This window comes from Schistocerca serialis, chromosome 12 (genome assembly GCF_023864345.2).
Source record: "Schistocerca serialis cubense isolate TAMUIC-IGC-003099 chromosome 12, iqSchSeri2.2, whole genome shotgun sequence".
NCBI lineage: Eukaryota > Metazoa > Arthropoda > Insecta > Orthoptera > Acrididae > Schistocerca > Schistocerca serialis.
In genome coordinates this window covers 142,957,936-142,976,654 of record NC_064649.1, presented here as the reverse complement: position 1 = coordinate 142,976,654, position 18,719 = coordinate 142,957,936, and the positions used below count along the sequence as shown (strand labels likewise).

The 18,719-nt window shown below is 40.8% G+C and overlaps 1 pseudogene; it reads left to right on the top strand.

Annotated features, from left to right (window-relative positions):
- Positions 1–18,234: 18,234 nt before the first annotated feature.
- Positions 18,235–18,352, top strand: LOC126428594 (5S ribosomal RNA; annotated as a pseudogene).
- The last annotated feature ends 367 nt before the right edge of the window (positions 18,353–18,719 follow it).

The window sequence follows — 18,719 nt, the reverse complement described above, 5'->3', positions numbered from 1 at the left end:
TATGTCATGTTTAGATATAAGCTGCTGTTTGCCAGGCATAGTGCTACTGAACTTTAATTTGTGTTACTCTGCTAAGCCAGATTTATTTTTTTGTTTGCTGCGCATTGCCTCATATTAGTTGTAATGTTGAATTGCTTGGTAATTTAGATTTACTGTAGCTTGCTTTGCGATTTTCCATTTTTTTCATTGCTGTTTATATTAATTGTTTTATGTGCTGCTGCATTGCCTCGTCCCTTAGTTTAGCATCTGAGCTCAGTAGATTTAAGTTAGCTTAAGAGGGGGTAGACTATATAAGAAATTGACTATGGAGAATAGGTAAAGAATGCATTGCGAAGTTATATGAAAAAGATTTGGGCCCAAATGAGTATTGTACAATCAGAAATAATTATTTTGAAAGAAATATGAACAGAATACAGAAAGCAGGCTTAGATAGGACTTTTTGGGAATAATGATGAACAAAGGGAGATCTCCATGCAAAATACTGCAGTAAAACAAACCCTGTCCTTTCCCTTTTGTGTTATCCCACTATATGTTTGTGTACCCTTGTGTATTTGTTTTCTTCCTGTCTCTGTGTACTGTTTCATAGAACTTTTTTCTCTTCTAATACTAAGTTACATTCACTATGATGAGGAATACTGTTATCCTCAAATACAATTGGCATTAATAATGTGTTATTTACTTTGTAAAGATGTTTAGACATTATTTATTCTGTTTTGTGTTAATGCTCATGTGTGAAGTTGATGTTTCGAAAGTTATTCTGATCTTTTATGTATGTACTCATGTCATAATTCCTGTAACACTGACGTATATGTCTATTTCTATTCTTTTGTAATGCCTGTTTTACTACAAATGTTATCTGTATTGTTATGTTCTTTAATGATGTATTTTGTACCTTTGTAATTGTATTCTCATGTTATAAAATTGTAATTGACACCAGTTCATCCTATTATTAACTTGTAAGTTACATTTCACTGCACACGTTTCTGTTGGTCATAGTATATGGACAATATGTGAGAAGTAGGGACTGTTAGTGTTTGCACGTGTGTTAATAATTCAGCAAGGGACTGGATAGCAGCATTGCTGGTTCTAAGGACAATTTCAAAAACTTTGTGAGTGCACAAGTGGTGGTTTATGGACTTGCTATATTATCCGCAAGACTCTTCAATGGTGATTGTGCACCTGCACAGTCACAACAGATGGCTGCTGGCTATCTCTACAAGGACTACAGTGCATCTTTGATGACCCACCAGTACCATTATCTCTGGAAGGACTACAGTGGGTCTACATCTTTGATGATCCATCAATACCATTATTTCTACAAGGACTGCAGTGGGTCTGCACCTCTGGTGGCCCACCAATACCGTAATCTCTACCAGGACTACAGTGGGTCTGCTCTGTGATGACCTCCCTACCAATACTCTTCAAAATTTCGACTGACTCTGCTGTGGGTTTGCTCTGTTGTGGCCCATTACCTGTATGCATGTCAAGAGTCAGCACTGTCTTTCCATTGGAAGGACAACACTACTTCTTCAAGACTGCATGGAAATCCACTACTTCCGTGTGCATTTTCTTCTACTGCTCAGACTTTGAGAAAAACACTACTATTTTACCGTGATGAACGATCAGGACTGTCTTTATGGACTGTGAGAAAATTTTAGCTTTTGACCAACATTGTATCAATAAGTGTGTGCATTTGACATCTTTGTTATTGTAATTATGAAAAATTTTTTTCAAATCTGTATTGGCCACTGCCCAATCCAATTTGTAAAATTTTTTGTGGGGAGCATGGGGGCTATGTAAGTAGGCTGTTTAGGTTTTCTTATTGGGAACGTTATGTAGCGCTCAATATGAAAATCACTGGCTGTGCTGTGTGCAGTCTGTGGCTAGTTTGCATTGTTGTCTGCCATTGTAGTGTTGGGCAGCGGCAGCTGGATGTGAACAGGGCGTAGCGTTGCGCAGTTGGAGGTGAGCCGCCAGCAGTGGTGGATGTGGGGAGAGAGATGGCGGAGTTTTGAAATTTGTCATGAACTGCTATATTTATATATGATGATATCAAGGTAAATACATTGTTTGTTCTCTATTAATATCTTTCATTTGCTAACTATCCCTATCAGTAGTTAGTGCCTTCCATAGTTTGAATCTTTTATTTAGCTGGCAGTAGTGGCGCTCGCTGTATTGCAGTAGCTTGAGCAGCGAAGATTTTTGTGAGGTAAGTGATTTGTGAAAGGTATAGTTTAATGTTAGTCAGGGCCATTCTTTTGTAGGGAATTTTGAAAGTCAGATTGCGTTGCGCTAACAAAATATTGTGTGTCAGTTTAAGCACAGTCATGTATAATTGTTCAAAGGGGACGTTTCAATACGAGTAGTTAATACTTTCAGCCAGAAGGCAAATACTTGTTTATAAATAAAGATTAATGTATAAGACATTAAGGCGTCGCATAGCGACGGTGGAATTTTCTAAATAATGTAATTCGTCGTCTTTGGGCGGCAATATAAACAGAAAAATACGGATAGATATGCGATCCTTCACTATTTTGTTCGCTGGAGAACAAATGAAGCCTTGAGCGCTAAAGACTTGTACTGTTTTCTTCTTAAGTAAGACGGACGCAGATCTGTGGCGGTCTGATCTAATTTTTTTACGAAATAAAAAAAAAAGTGTTCCGTCTAAGTTTGAGTGAAGTGTAAGAAGAACTGTTATAACTTATCGTGACGATGCACGGGTGACTCAAAAGGACAATGGCTATATTTTTAAAGAGCGCTCAGTGGACATGATACGGACATAAAAATCTACCGTCATTGTAGTACTAAGCTTAAGGTACGATATATGTTTTAGTTATAATAAATATTTGTTCTGGGAATACTGAATCATTTAGCAGTGCTCATTCCTATTATCTCCTCAGTATTTATTTTCATTTTAATTATGCATTTTGCTAAGATTAGAGACACCAAGATCAGCAGTCCAATGTGCGTGTTACATTGATAAAAAGAAAACTGTTTTATCGTCATCTTGCATCAGCTTTAATATTGATTTTCCCTTTTGTGTGATGTTACAGTTGTTTTTGCGCCCTTAAGAACTTTCTGGTCCCTTAGGAAATTTGTTTTGTCATAACAATAACTTCGCAACCGGGTATGATCGTATCTACGATCATGAAGTAATTAGAAAGACGATAACGCAATTTCTTAATCAATAGCACGCTAGTTGTGACTGCCTCAAGCCACGCGAAACTGCAAGTAAAAACTATTCACATCTCATAATGCAATATTTTATGACAATGGTCAATCCATGATTCTTACGCCAATTGTGATTGATAAAACAGTAAGCGAAATCTCAATTTCCAACTTTCCATTGAATAACAACATCACTTTTATTTTGTAACATCACACTTGGCGCCCGAACAGGGACCCGACCAAAAATTAGTTCAAATTCTTGGATAAGTTTCTATGTGCTTTTGTTAATAAACGTTCTGTCGTTTCATGTACACATGATCTCTCCGAGAGAAAGACGGAAAATATTCTGGTTGATAAGGCAGTTTAGTTACCGAGAGGAAGGAAAAGAAAAGAGACGCGAATTTGCTGAGACAACATAGCGGTAACCAAGCCATCAAAAAGTAAGTCAGAATTTTGCATACGCAGTGTAGTGCTTCAGTAGCAACGTTGCTTTTCCAAGTCGATCCACATCCCTTCTATCTCCTTCCCGCTATAGAAAATCTGCTTTATTTTATCTTTCAAAGTAAAATTCTTCGTAGTCTGATAATAGAAGTTATTTTTCTCCATTGTTAGTATAGCTGTATTACATTTTCAACAAGGTGGATATTTTGTGCAATTTGCAGTGAAGACCATCTTCATTCATTTGTCTGAAACGTTTAGGTTCCATCTTGTCTTCTCGCCAGATAGAATTTCATTTGTTGCTCACGCGAGAGCGGTGCTCTTAGCGGACTTACCACGTCACTGACAAACGACGAAAGCCTTTCGTAGCACGTGGTTTACTGACGAAAAATGGAAGATAGTAAACAGAGACAGGTGACAACAGGAGACGGGAGTGAAGAAGTTAACAGTATTCCATACCCTTTACGATCGCGAACGGTAGGTTCCCGTGTGGAAACTGAACTAACCATGTCTGTAACAGGGGAAAGTGACCCTAAAGTCCAAACTCTTCCCGCTGCAGCTACAAATGACCTCGGTGCGTTAATGGAAATGCTGAAACAACAGTTTGACGCAGTAAATGAGACTATAAAAACACAAAATGAGACTGTTAACGCCCGATTAGATGCTGTAAGCGAATCAGTAAAAACACAAAATGAGACTGTTAACGCCCGATTCGATGCTGTAAGCGAATCAGTAAAAACACAAATTGAGGCTGTTAACGCCCGATTAGATGCTGTAAGCGAATCAGTAAAATCACAGGTAGGCACAATCAAAACAGATCTGCATAAAGAAATTACGGCTGAATTAAATACCCATTTGGGTGAGGTGCAAACTAAGATCAGTGATCAAATTCAGAAAATGCAGAAACAGGTGAAAAGTGAAATAGCTGAAGTATCTGGAACATTAAACGCAAAAATTCAGGCGGCTACCAAAGAAATAAACTCACTTAGAAATGCGGTATCTGAAATTGAAGGTGTAGTGGAGGATCTGTCGAGGCAGACAGACTCAATCAATATTGAAGAACAGGTTAAGAGCACCGTGAAAGCACACGCGGAGGCATTGTCGGAACACTACGGTGAATGGATAAAGGGTAAAGATATTTTTATCGAAAAGAAGGTCAGGGAGGAGCTTAGAGAGGCTGTCAAGGATGTAACATATGAAATCTTAGCTGCTCCTGGTAAGTCGGGAGACACAGTGGTTTCTGAATTGGGACAGATTCGGACACTTACACGGGATCTTCCCGAGTGGAAGCAGCAAGTAGTGGACGAAGTCAGAATGCTGAGAAACTGGGTAGAAAATCCGCACACGCATACGCAAACTATAGGGAACAACTCTTTAGACGGTGACTCCTTATCGTTCACCGCCTGATTACATGCAAAACAACAGTCCTGTTGAGCCCCGAGTGGGGAAAATAAATGATCCGCCCACAATTGTGAGTTTAATGCAAGAGGAAAGTGTGATTAAGCATCGCACTTTTCCTGTTTTTCATCCGCAGAAGCGAGAAATACACCCCACTGTGTTCCTAAAGAATTTTTCCGGCATATTTCCCAGGAGCTGGACAGACCGACAGCGTATTCAGTTCGTCACTGGACTTATTTCTGGTGATGCAGCATTATGGGGAACGGAAATGGTAGACACGTGTAGGAATTATAAAGAGTTTGAGAAAATGTTCTTGGCAAAATTTTGGAGTAATGGGGTACAGCGAAGATTAAGGAAGGAGGTGTACGGTGCGGAAATTTTCAATGAGAAGCGTGGAAGTCTTCGGCGATACTTTGAGAAGTATCTAGCAAAAATTAAATTCTGGAAGTCTCTGATTTCTTCCAAGGACGTAATTATGATTCTCAAAAGCAAACTCCCTGTGTCCATTACAGAGAAACTAGTAAATGTGTCCGAAGAAGACACGGATTTATTCCTTTCTGTGCTGGATTCCTTAGATTTAATTAGCGAGAATGTGCGCTCCAAGGTTGGCAGCGGCAAATTCTTCCCTGGCAGCCAGCAGAATGCATCGCACGCGGACAGCAATGCGCCGAAGGAGAGAGCGAGCTACTGCGACCGCTGTTGCCAACCTGCCAGCCGTTATGAAAACACAAAAGGCAATAGTTTTAAACGGAAGTATAAAACCAATTACAGTAATCAGCAGAGATACCACCCAATTTACAACCACCAGGTACAACATCAGTACGGAAACCCACCCTTTAATTCTGCGCCTGAGCAGTACGGAAATTCTCCACAAATGATTGGTAATTTTTCAAATGGGCCAGTGTACAATCAAAGTTATAGGTCGAAAAATAGCAAGTGGCATGGGAAAGGCGGAGGCCACCCAGCACAACATCAGAACAACTTTTCACAGGGTAGAGGACCGCGGAACAATTTTCAAACGGCACCAAATGCGAACTTTCCTTCACAAGGAAATGGTTTTGCCGGCAACCAAAAGATCGGGCGACATCATCCGTCTCAAGTATTCTATTCACAAGTGAATGCACCCAGTGGATTTTACCCCTCTACACCGGCATTTGTACCACATAACCAGCACCAATATGAAACGGAACAAACACTTAAGGCCATGAATGACAAACAGACTAAGCATCCTGCGGAAAATTAGAGGCAGCGCCTTTCAGCCTCCTAGAGGTCGCTGCCGGTTCCAGTGGGGGTACTAACGAATACTCTGCGTCTGAGTATGTTAATGCGATACGGTACGACCATGAGACCGACTTACGAGATGACCTTGCACCTGACCTAGAAGCTCAAGACATTAATGACATTTATGATGAACACGTCCAGGCTTCGATTAAGATTTCTATTGCCAACATTCCTGTCACAGCCATTGTTGATACAGGAGCAAACATTAATGTGATGTCATCATGTCTCTTCAGACAGGTGTCTTCTCTTTCAAAAGTTTTATCATTGCCGATTCAGGGTTGCTCCATATCGGGAGCGATTGGTCCATTGAAACGGAGAGTTACTTTACAGACGCAGCTTCAACTGCAGATAGAATCTGTTTCGGTTTTTTGCCACTTTCTAATAGTAAAGAACTTGTCAGTTCCATGTCTCTTGGGGATGGAGTTTCTTCGACGAACAAAAGCAGTGATAGATATTGAATCTGGAGTGTGTATTTCTGTCGTAAATCAACAACAAGTTGTTGTTTACTTGTTAAGGAGTAAAGTGAAGGCAGTGTTGACATTGCATCAGGTTTGGAGACGACAGAGGACCGCCAAACCGTGCTTTGATCAGACAAATGACCTGACTAAATGGGATGACATAAATGACAATGAGTATGAAGACTTACTTCCTGACAAAGACGAGATCGATGCTAAAGCCAAGGAATCGACTGAACTCAGGGGGGAGCAGAAATATGAGTTGTTCCATTTATTAGTAAGTTACAAGAAAATCTTTTCAAAGAAACCAGGAGTAATAAAAGGGTTCGAGTATAAAATGGAAGTGCTTCCCCACTAAACGTTCTGCAAAGCAAGCTATTCAGTACCTTACGTCCGACGAGAAGCTGTAAAGCATGAGATTAGGAAAATGCTGTGTTGGGATGTTATCGAGTTATCGAATTCGCCGTACTCAAGTCCCTTGTTGTCCGTACTTAAACAGGACGGTAGTGTCAGACTAGTACTGGACGCCAGATTAATAAACAAAATAATTGTACCGATAAGGACTCGGCCTGAAGCACTTGAGGAGCACTTGCAAAAATTTCATGGCATTAGATTTTTGAGTACACTTGATTTAAGAAGTAGCTATTGGCAGGTGAAATTGGCCAAGGAATCCAGAAAATATACTGCTTTTATATTTGCCGGCCGCTCATATCAGTTTAAGGTCATGCCTTTTGGTTTAAATGTAAGCTCGGGAATATTTATTTCTGCTCTCGATTTTGTGTTAGGACCTGAACTTCTGGATGAGGCAACTGTTGATGTGGATGACGTGTTGATAGCCACTAAGAACTGGGAAGATCATTTAGCTATTCTACGAAAGGTGTTTCAGAGATTTCAAGAACATGGTGTTACAGCAAATCTGAAAAAGTCAAAATTTGGAAAAGGTGAGGTAAAGTTTTTAGGTCATGTGATTACACCTGAAGGGATTAAACCCGACCCGGAAAAGTTGTCTGCGATTAAGAATTTCCCTACACCGGTAACTAAGAGGCAACTAAGAGGATTTCTCGGTCTTTCGTCTTTCTTTCGACGATTTCTGTCTGGTCAAGTAATGAACGATCCCGCTTTGCACAATCTTCTGAAGAAAAGTACGCATTGGATTTGGACACCAGAGTGTCAGAAAGCTTTTCAGGCAATTAAAGATGGTCTTTTAAACAATAACATTCTCTGTCATCCACAAATGGACAAAGAATTTTGTATCACCTCAGACGCTTCGTTTGTTGGAATTGGATCTTGTTTATTTCAGATTGAGTTAGTAGACGAAACAGAGCAAATCAGAGTGATTAGTTTTGCGAGTAGGGTCTATACAGAATGTGAAAAGTCCTATTCAGTTACTGAGCTGGAGGCACTTGCAGTTATTTGGGCCTTCAAGAGGTTTAATTATTACATTTTTGGCAGAAAGATAAAAGTATTTACGGACCATCAAGCACTTTCGTATCTTTTGACCTGTAAATTACAACATCCGCGCCTGACCAGGTGTTGTTTATTTTTGCAAGAATACGACTTTGATATTGTGTATATAAAGGGCAAGGATAACATTATTGCAGACGCACTTTCTCGTTCACCAGAACGTCTGCCTGAGACAAGTGAGTTGGTAGAACAGATGTCGAATTACAAAGTTCTTCTTATGCAGGATCCCATTCATAGGGAATATTTCTTGGAACTGTGCAAGCAAATCCAGACACTACAGATCACAGATCCTAAGTGGAGAAAAGTAATCAGACTTCTTCAAGAAAATCCAAACCAAAAGTTGTCTAAATTCTTCAAGATTCATAATCAGGTATTATTTCATCGTACCTCTGTGTCATCAGACAACTGGCTTGTTTGTATACCTAGCAGTTTTGTCGAACATCTTTTGTGGTATACCCACATTTCTTGGGGCCACTATGGTCCAGAGAAGTGTAAAAAGAAGATTGCTACTTACTGTTATGTGCCCAACCTACATCGTCGGATACAAAAGTTGCTAAAATTCTGTGTCTTCTGTCAAAAGGCGAAAGCTCTGAATATTCCTACTTTAATTCCATTGAATCCGATCATCGCAGAAAGACCTAATCAGCTCATTAGCATTGACCTGGCTGGCCCTCTACCGATGGGTAGGGGAGGTGTCAAATACCTCGTTGCTGTTCTTGACAATTTCACAAAATATGTTCGAATGTATGTTATGAAGACATCTTGTGCTCCGCCTATTATACGCTGTCTTGAAAATGACTATTTCCCTCGATTCGGAGTGCCCGAATCTATACTTTCAGATAATGCATCCAACTTTACTTGCCGCAAATGGCGTGAGTTTTTGGTCCATCACAATGTCAAGCAGATCTTAATATCACGTTTTAGGCCTCAGTCGAATTTGACTGAGCGGATCTTCAAGGAGTTTAACAGATTTGTTCGGACGTACATTCCAGACAAGCAAACTCGTTGGGTTAATTTTGTGACACCTTTTGAGGAGATAGTCAATAATTTGCCACACACTTCTACAGGTTTTACTCCACACGAGTTGATATCTCGAAAGAAGGAACAGAATGAGTGGGTTGATCCTCTTCCCAAGATACTTAGCCCTGGGGTAGATCTAGATGTCAAAATTCGAGAAGCTTTAAGTTCCATTACCACCAATGCTCAATTAAGGAAGAAAGGCTATGATAAAAAAGTAAACAAAGTTGTAAATTACCATGTAGGTGAAAAGGTATTACTTAAGACTCATTTCAAGCCATCCTTAATGTGTAAGACAAATCGCAAGTGGCAACATATGTACCAAGGTCCTTACCTTATTTTAAGGAAACCGCACATAGGGATTTATTTATTAGCTGACCCGGCTACGGGGAGAGTAAAAGGCTTATTTCACCACCAAGACTTAAAGAAATTTTATAATGGTAGTGGTTAAGTACTGTCGTTGAAATGAATTCTTGCGTACTGGAAATTTCCTTGTGTGAACTGTTAATGATAAGTATTGTGTTGAACAGCGGCCGGACTACATGGTAACTTTAACTATTAAATGCTAAGTGTGGAAAAATTGTTTATAGTAATGGACATTGAACTGATATTTCTTCAACAAGCTGTAGCAGGAAAGCCGGCCACGGTGGCCGTGCGGTTCTGGCGCTGCAGTCCGGAACCGTGAGGCTGCTACGGTCCCAGTTTCGAATCCTGCCTCGGGCATGGGTGTGTGTGCTGTCCTTAGGTTAGTTAGGTTTAAGTAGTCCTAAGTTCTAGGGGACTTATGACCTAAGATGTTGAGTCCCATAGCGCTCAGAGCCATTTGAACCATTTTTGTAGCAGGAAATTGAGGTTGCACGAAGAATTTCAATTTAACTTTAACTTAGTACCAAAAAAAAAATAAAAATAAAAAAATGATTGCGAGGTGATTGCCCGGAGCTATATAAATATGTAAAGGTGAGAAATGGAGGAGGATGCGTAAATAAGCACTTCTCTCAAGGTACAAGAAGATTTATAGATTTATTTTTAGTAATGTAAGTACTTGAAGTTCTGTTGTAAAAGCCCAAATTACCTGCTAAAAAAAATACATATTCAAAACGTCCAGACAGTGAACAGGAGTGGAGGAAATATCTTAACTTAAAGTTCAGTTAAAGCGAACTGTTAAATGAGAAAACAAGTGGTAACCCACATGTGTTCACGCAAGGAGACAATAAGCTGTAGTAAACTAAGTTAGGTGAAATACAATACAAATAGAGGCAAACCATGAAGCATCAATAATGCAGCGTAAGTACTCCACGAGGTCATTAGTTGCTATGAAAGTAAACTATTTCCCTGTGATCTGAGCCCAATGTAAAGAGTATATGAGGAATGTAAGCTGACGAATTGATTTCAGTAGAATAAAGGTACTAAATAACCACACAGCAAGCCCCCTGTATCATAAATAAGTCCAAGTAAAGATCTTCAGAAGATTTGTAGTGTAATCTAGCGACCATTCAATACCCTAACTGAAGGCTAATCTAAAGAACAAGCAATGCAGTGATATTTGAACTTAATACTGACTATAACCAGAGTAAGACGTAGAAGTAGCAAAGCATGCTGTAATGAAAGAGGTTGAAATTTATATATGTGCCTATGTTTATTATGATAATTTTATTTACATGCCGATTTTATTGCAAAAATGTCTCCTAAGACACTCCTCTTATGAAATCCATTTTCCTTGTGCCCGTTCCTTTTGATCCTGGTTCATTAACCCAGACCAAAGGCACGTGTGCTTCGAGGCAAAGCAGTGCTTATGAGAAAAGAGACACGTAGCGCGATGAACTTCGCTAGCTTTGGTAATGTTTGTTACGGACCGGTTGCGTAAACCCAGTGAAATGTGGGTAATTCCATTCATGCGAAAATTAGTAGACACCCGTTACCCCATTTTTTTAAACAGAGAACGATTGCTGATTACATGAAGCGAAGAGGGAGACCTATTGTTATCCAGTCTGCCCTCAAATATTAAAACAAAATAAAATTGGCAAGCACAAAGGAAAGCACAAAAGAAAAGATTCAGCGTTAAATGGGTACTCGTTAAGCAGTAGATATGCTGCGCGGCAGTAGAAAATGGTCTTGGGTGCACTAAAGAGTAAATGCAACGAGTGTTGCGCGATCTGTAGTTTTCATAATGAGGAGATGAACCCTGAAAAGAATGTTTGAAAGAATATTTTTAGGTTCACTAGTGAAAGTAAACCTTGAGATAAAAAGGGTCCATTCATAAAGCAGTTGTTCACAGGATTAACAAAAGGAGTGACCATTAATTGTAAATATTAGCTCGTAAGATCTTTTGTAAATAGGAGAATATCAGTCTTTCTGTACCAATGGAGGAAACCTGATAATTTGATTATTTGGAAATGAACGCTATCGACGAAGGAACTGAGCACGAATGCTGTGTGAAGATGCACACTAAAGTGCGACGTGCGTAATAAAAATAACTGTTCAGTGTGTATTAGTGGTATTGTTGTACTGCAAGTGTAAAAATAATTTAAGACTACCGGCACTCCTGAACACTGCTACAATGAATTATAATCTTGTCTCTTGATGGACAAAGAAAATGAATGTGCACTATAGGAAGACCCTGAACTCCAGACCAGTCCCGATCCTAAACAAATGCATCCAATAGGTTGTAAGTTATACTAATAATTTTCCACTTCTTCTGTTTCATATTGTAAACAAAAACCCGGGAAGCCACTTGAATTCCTGGCACCACAGTGGAAAGGACAGATGTACTGCATGATGAACGCCGTAGACAGCTAACACAGAAAGTGAAAACATCACGATGTGTAGTGCTACGCTATTAAACTGTAATTGAACCACAATGAGTCAACAGATGCTCGAACATTGTCCACTCTAGTTTAGTGAAAATAAGCACTCACTGTACTCATGTATTAGTTGTTAAGCTCAAGAGAAAGTAATTTCTGAATTCTATCCCCTGAAATGCGAAATGAACGTTCACTTATTGTTATAAGCAAATATGGACCAAACTTAAAAATGCACATAAATGTTAATCTTGGTATTATGGAATGAAGTGACTGATGAACAAAGAATGAAAAACTTTATTTTGAAAAATGATAAATATCTGATATATGTTTATAAATGTAATTTCAATTTACGTACTTTGTACGCCAGTAACATTATGTAAATGTCACACCAAAAATCACGAATATCTCATGAGGACATGAGGATCGAGGTGAAGTTCGCTATTTTTGACTTCATTAAAACAGCAAATACGAGTAGTTAATACTTTCAGCCAAAAGGCAAATACTTGTTTATAAATAATGATTAATGTATAAGACATTAAGGCGTCGCACAGCGACGGTGGAATTTTCTAAATAATGCAATTCGTCGTCTTTGGGCGGCAATATAAACAGAAAAATACGGATAGATAATGCGATCCTTCACTATTTTGTTCGCTGGAGAACAAATGAAGCCTTGAGCGCTAAAGACTTGTACTGTTTTCTTCTTAAGTAAGACGGACGCAGATCTGTGGCGGTCTGATCTAATTTTTTTACGAAATAAAAAAAAAACGTGTTCCGTCTGAGTGAAGTGTAAGAAGAACTGTTATAACTTATCGTGACGACGCACGGGTGACTCAAAAGGACAATGGCTATATAAAAGAGCGCTCAATGGACATGATACGGACATAAAAATCTACCGTCATTGTAGTACTAAGCTTAAGGTACGATATATGTTTTAGTTATAATAAATATTTGTTCTGGGAATACTGAATCATTTAGCAGTGCTCATTCCTATTATCTCCTCAGTATTTATTTTCATTTTAATTATGCATTTTGCTAAGATTACAGACACCAAGATCAGCAGTCCAATGTGCGTGTTACATTGATAAAAAGAAAACTGTTTTATCGTCATCTTGCATCAGCTTTAATATTGATTTTCCCTTTTGTGTGATGTTACAGTTGTTTTTGCGCCCTTAAGAACTTTCTGGTCCCTTAGGAAATTTGTTTTGTCATAACAATAACTTCACAACCGGGTATGATCGTATCTACGATCATGAAGTAATTAGAAAGACGATAACGCAATTTCTTAATCAATAGCACGCTAGTTGTGACTGCCTCAAGCCACGCGAAACTGCAAGTAAAAACTATTCACATCTCATAATGCAATATTTTATGACAATGGTCAATCCATGATTCTTACGCCAATTGTGATTGATAAAACAGTTAGCGAAATCTCAATTTCCAACTTTCCATTGAATAACAACATCACTTTTATTTGTATCATCACAACCTACAGCCGTCCTTATGATTTTAATTTATTTTGTGCCGCATCAAAGACAGCCTGAAGGTGACACAATGAAGCGTTGAAACTGGTAGCCACAAAATAAATTAAAATCATAAGGACGGCTGTAGGTGTTTTTATTTTTTGTCACGAAGATTGTAGCCTGTCCCCTACGTTACTCAATCTGTGCATTGAGCAAGCAATAAATGAAACCAAAGAAAAATTTGGAGAAGGAGTTAAAGTCCAGGGAGAAGAAATCAAAATTTCGAGGTTAGCCGATGACATTGTAATTGTGTCAGAGACAGCAAAAGGTTGGAAGATCAGTTGAACGGAATGGAAAGTTTGTTCAAAGGAAGATATAAGATGAACATTAACGAAAACAAAAAGAGGATAATGGAATTTAAATGAATGGAAAATGGAAATGCTATGTGGTTGTGGCCTCCCGTCGGGTAGACAGTTCGCCTGGTGCAAGTCTTTCTCATTTGACGCCACTCTGGCGACTTGCGCGTCGATGGGGATGAAATGACGATGATGAGGACAACACAACACCCTGTCCCTGAGCGGAGAAAATCTCCGACCCAGGCGGGAATCGAACCCGGGCCGTTAGGCATGACATTCCGTCGCGCTGACCATTTTCTTAAAAAAAGAATTTCATTTTGTTCGCTTTCGTTCGTTGCATCTGCTCGGGGTGGACGTCGTAAGACACCCGTTTACGTTCTTTGTTGATGAATTAACTCAGTTTTTTTATTACAGAAGGCAGCCAATTTTTTTTTTTTTTTGGTCGTTGCGGACTGTTCAAGTGCGATGGTTGATCCTTCCACTCAGTTTTTTATTACAGAGGCCAACCGGCTCTCTGACCGAACACGCTGCGCTACCGTGCCGGCATCCACTCAGCTACCAGGGGCGGACATTTAGACGAATTATGGAATTAGATTAGGAAAACGTTAGGAAAACGAGACTGAAAGTAGTGGATCAAAAAATGGTTCAAACGGCTCTGAGCACTATGGGACTTAACATCTGAGGTCATGAGTCCCCTAGAACTTAGAACTACTTAAACCTAACTAACCTAAGGACATCACACACATCCATGCCCGGGGCAGCATTCGAACCTGCGACCGTAGCGGTCGCGCGGTTCCAGACTGTAGCGCCTAGAACCGCTCGGCCACTCCGGCCAACAGTAACGGATCAGTTTTGTTATCTAGACAGCATAATACCTTATTATGGTCGAAGTAGATAAGATATAAAATGTATACTGGCAATGGCAAAAAAAGCGTTAGTGAAGCAGAGAAATTTGCTAACATGGAATATAGACTGAAGTGTTAGGAGAAGAGAATAGAAGCTTTTGAAATGTGGTGCTGCGGAAGTACGAATTCTCAGGTGAGGTAGCACTGACTCTGTCCCTCTGTTTCTTGACAAGGGAGAGAGCCGGATTCCAAACAGAGTTTAAACAGAAACCTCCATCCCTGTTAACGAGGTTGCTCGCTGATTTAATCTCAACTGCCTCCCTAATAGCACTGTCCCAATAGCTGGACGTGCATGCCAATATCTCGGTGTTGTTATATAACATGGGGTGACCAGTATCCAAGCAATGTTCGGCAATAGCAGATCTACTTGGCTGCTGTAATCGTGTGTGCCGTTTATGCTCACTACATCGGTCCTCCGCGGTCCTGATAGTTTGACCAATATATGGTTTGCCGCAGCTACAAGGAATACGATACACACCCGCCTTACGCAGACCAAGATCATCCTTAACGGAACTCAAAAGCGCTCTAATTTTAGATGGAGGTCGGAAAACACATTTCACATCGCATTTCCGTAAAATAAGGCCGATCTTGTTGGAAGTGTTTCCTACGTAAGGCAAAAAGGCAGTAGACTTAGGTGTTGACTCAGAATTATCATTAATCACCCGACGTACAGTTGGTCGATAGCGCAACGCACGTTTAATCTGTCTATCACCATAACCATTTCGACGAAACGTAACTAAGATGGGACAGCTCAGCTGGCAAAGTCTTTGCGTCAGAAACGACATGTGCCCTGTGTACCAAGGTACGAAGTACCCCTTCACGCTGAGCCGGATGGTGACAACTATTAGCCTGTAAGTACAAGTCGGTGTGAGTACGTTTCCTGTAGACTGCATGTCCCAATGATCCATCATCCTTCCTCCTAACCAGCACGTCAAGAAAGGGAAGGCAACCATCCTCTTCCAACTCCATCGTAAAACTTGTTCGGGTGGATCGAGTTCAGATGTTCTAGAAAGACATTCAAATTCTCCCTACCATGAGGCCAAACAACAAAGGTATCGTCAACATATCTAAAGAAACAGGCGGGTTCCCCATTCTCGCGCAATTTGTCTGCTACTGATGTGGGGATTAGCCGCGACAGCAGTTAAAAACCTACTTGGGCATCATCATTTGTTGCAGGTCGTGGTTGACGTTTCACATGTGGCTGAACACTTCCTGTTTCCTTAAATAACGTAACTATCCGGCGAACGGTCCAGACACTTTGATGATGTCGTCCAGGATACCGAGCAACATAGATAGCACACGCCCGTTGGGCATTTTGATCACAATAGCCATACATCAACACGATATCGGCCTTTTCCGCAATTGGTGAACGGTCCATTTTACACGGCTAATGTATCACGAAGCAAATACTGTCCGTACTGGAGGAATGTTACGTGATACCACGTACGTACACGTTTGTGACTATTCCAGCGCCATCTATCACAAAGCGAAAAAAGTGGTCCAACTAAAACATTCATATTTCTTTACGTACTACACGAATATGCAATAAAAATGGGGGTTCCTATTTTAAAAAACGCAGTTACATCCGTTTGGCCATCTAGCGGGGGGGCAACCATCGCGCCATCTGGTTTCCCCCTTGAAGCTAGAGAAGTTTCGTCTTTGTAGTTTTTGCGTTTGACGCTTATCTCGTGAGATATTTGGCCCGGTCAGTATCAATGGATCACCCTGTATAAACGATTTAGGGGACAATCTGAGCAGCCGTCTTATGTTGTTTGCAGATGACGCTGTCGTTTATCGACTAATGAAGTCATCAGAAGATGAAAAATTGCAACACGATTTAGAAAAGATATCTGAATGATGCGAAAATTGGCAGTTGACCCTAAACTCAGTGGGCCCTTTTCTCAGAAGATTGAACGTATGCCGGCGAGAGTAGGAGCTGTCATCATGGGTAAGGGTGGGCCAACACCATATTGAATTCCAGCATTGCCGACGGAGGGCGCTACGAACCTGTAAGTCATTTTCAGCCAGGTGTCCGCATACTTTTGATCACATAGCGTACGTGGGACGCTAATTAGCGCCAGTTACGCGGCGACAAATATAGTTTAAGAGAATCATGTTCCATGTGGTAAGATACTGCTGCTACATACCTTTTCAAAGCTGCCAAGTACTTATTAAATCTTTGTTACGCATGTTCCCTTCTGCGTTGCTAACGCGCTATTAAGCTGCACGTTCACGCAGGACAATCGTACAAATATACAGTCGTTTGACCATTGAAGAGATTTCCGTATGGACGACGTAATAATAAACACCCCTGGCGTAGAGAAACGAACTCAAAGAGTTGGAAAGCTAAAAAGTTGCAGATCTGGACGGTATCACAGTTCTGTTTCATAAAGATCACTCTACGCCACTGGCCCCTTTCTTATCCCGCATTTATCGCGAATCTCACGCGCATCGTGAAGTCTCAAGCTACTGGAAAAAAATGCAGGTGACTCCTGTCTATAAGAACGGCAAAAGAACGAACTCGTAAAGTTACAGATCAGTATCCGCAACATAGATATGCTGCAGAATCCTTGAAGAGATTTTCAGTTCGAATAAAATAAATTATCTTTAGATCTAGAACTTATTGTCCACGAATCAGTACGGTTTTGGAAAGCATCGTTCATCTGAAACTCTACTTGCCCTTCTCTGACATGTCGTACTGAGTACTATGGATGAAGGGCAACAGGCAGATTCCATATGTCTAGATTTCCCAGAAGCATTTGACACGGTGGCCCAATGCAAGCTGTTAACGAAGGAATAAATTCACATTTAACCGCATAAGTTCACAGATATGTGAGTGGCTCGAAGACTTCTTAAATAATAGAACCCAGTATGTTATCCTCAACGGCGAGTGTTCATCAGAGACAAGCGTGTCTTCAGAAGTGCGCCAGGGAAGTGTGGTAGGACTGCTGTTGTTCCCTATATACTTAAATGATCTGGTGCAATGGTTGGGCAGCAGTCTGCTGTTTTTTGCTGATTATGCGGTGATGTACAGGAAGATGTCGAAGTTGAGTGAATGTACAAGGATACAAGATGACTTAGACAAATTTTCCAGTGGCGGCTAGCTCTACGTGTGAAACAATATAAGTTGATGCGGATGAGTAGGAAAGACAAACCTGTAATGTTCGGATACAGTGTTACTAGTGCCCTGCTTGATACATTCAAGTCGTTTAAATATCTGGGCGTAACGTTGCAAAGCGATATGAAATGGGTGGAGCATGTAGAGCATTGTAGTAGGGAATACGAATCATCGACTTCGGTTTTTTGGAAAAAAATTTTCTAAGTGTAGTTCATCTGTAAAGGAGACTGCATATAGGATGATAGTGCGACTTACTCTTGAATAGTCGTTGAGTGTTTTGGGACCGTACCAGGTCGGAAGACATCGAATCAGTCCAGAGGCAGCGGGGGGGGGGGGGGGGGGGGCAGATTTGTTGCCGGTAGAGTCTAACAACGCCAACGGCCTTGCCGCAGTGGTAACACCGGTTCCCGTCATATCACCGAAGTTAAGCGCTATCGGGCTGGGCTAGCACTTGGATGGGTGACCATCCGGTCTGCCGAGCGCTGTTGGCAAGCGGGGTGCAGTCAGCCCTTGTGAGGCAAACTGAGGAGCTACTTGACTGAGAAGTAGCGGCTCTGGTGTCGGAAACTGACATACGGCCGGGAGAGCGGTGTGCTGACCCTCCATATCCGCATCCAGTGACTCCTGTGGGTTGAGGACGACACGGCGGCCGGTCGGTACGGTTGGGCCTTCCAAGGACTGTTCGGACGGAGTTTAGATTAGTTTTAGATTCTAACAACACGAAAGGGTTGCGGAGATGCTTCGGGAACTCAAATGGGAATCCCTGGAGGGAAAGAGACGTTCTTTTCGAGGAACACTATCGATAAAATTTAGAGAACCGGCATTTTAAGCTGGCTGTAGAGCGACTCTACTGTCACC